Source organism: Spea bombifrons, chromosome 1, assembly GCF_027358695.1.
Source record: "Spea bombifrons isolate aSpeBom1 chromosome 1, aSpeBom1.2.pri, whole genome shotgun sequence".
In the NCBI taxonomy this organism is placed as follows: domain Eukaryota; kingdom Metazoa; phylum Chordata; class Amphibia; order Anura; family Pelobatidae; genus Spea; species Spea bombifrons.
In genome coordinates this window covers 95938094-95939792 of record NC_071087.1, presented here as the reverse complement: position 1 = coordinate 95939792, position 1699 = coordinate 95938094, and positions in this window count along the sequence as shown.

Sequence of the window (1699 nt, the reverse complement as noted above, 5' to 3'; positions counted from 1 at the left end):
TAAAGTCGAGGCATTGCAGCAACACCATCTGAGAGAAGAAAGCAATCGTTTATTGCTTTCTACGCTTGTCTAACCCAATGACGTGCCAGACACGTCAATTGTCGCTAAGCAGATGCCTTTTCGTGACTAGCCTGGCACGTTAGTTGTCATCAAGGGGTTAAAAAATGGCCCATCATATTGCCCTAGCTCTAAAAGTAAAAAAAAATACATATAGAAAAAATATGTACTACATCAAATCCCTTAAGCCAGTAGTATTAAAAAATGTACACTATAGGGTAATATCTAAGGGATGATCTGGCCCTCTGGAGCATAAAAAACATTTGCAGTTCCCCTCATTGGAAGTCCCCTTTTCTGCCTGTCCTGATTTTTAACTACAGAAAGTGAATGTCAAAGCCATCTGTCTTTTAAGAAATAGTCAGTTTTGAACGTTTTTGAGCTAGATTGTAAGCTGTTTAGCCTTACCTGTTTCTGTATGTCATTATATACTAGTTGTCCTAGATACTATTTGTACAGCGCTGTGGAATCTGATGGCGCTATATAAAACAATAAAAAATAATAACAGTGCTCATATAACAGAGATGGACCAAGCTTAACACATTTGGGAAAATATTTCATTTCGATTAAATGTCGAAATGAGGCATTTCACACCATTTCATATCACTCAGACACTGAAATGGTCTGTATTAAATTATTTTGAAGCAACCATAGGCAGTCTCGGGCATAAATGTCGAAGAACATTAGTTCCCAATAGCAGTTCAATGCTTGTTACAGCTGGAAATTCTACAAGTAATGAGCCCCCCCTTGTGGAAATAAGACAATACTGCACTGGATAGACATAGTGCAATCCTAAATTTAGGATGAGACCAAGGACTGATTAAAGCTATTATTCAGTGAAATGTTTGACTTCCTTAATAACATATCATTATATATACAATGGCGCTTAAACTGGTTAAAGTAAAAATCCTGATTACCTTGGAAAGTAACTGGATATCTTGGAAGCAGATAAAAATCCACTATGAAAAAGCACTGAGTACTGTTCTTAAAGAACAGAGAAAATTAGATTTTCCCTCATATCTGGAAATGAAGTTGCTGTCAAAGAGCTGTTGTTGCATGAAGCCTTTAAGTCTGCCTATAAAGTGAAGCATGCTAGGTTTCTCTGTTTCCCAATTTATTTGGTATGTTTTCATGTTATATGGAAATGTTTGGAGTGCGGTCCACCTCAATGTTGCATTAAGAGTAGATGTTTCACAATGGGAGATTATACCACCCACACACACACATGCTGAAACATCTCACCCTGAAGAAGGGGCAAACCTCAGTGGATCTCTCTTATAAAAAGGGCTGGTTAGTACTGAATAATTCATATATTCCAGATTGCCTCATTTTGGTGAATGAACCCCAAGCAGCAAAATAAAATATGGTTATGTCAAATAGGACATGTCTATGACTAGGACACCCCAAAAAGCTATGGTTACATGGGCTTCCTCATCTGCATTTGTCTGCTGTTTAGAGCGCAGCTCCCAGCATGAGCCTGAGTGTTCCACCTACAGATGTTAAGAACATTGAGCTTATTCCACAACAAAATATAAATATCATATACAAGACATACTGCACAGAATAGAATCAATGGTATGAATATGTATACGCAATAACAAAAACAGTAAATCCAAAAATACAGGGTAAAAATCGTTGTCTAAGG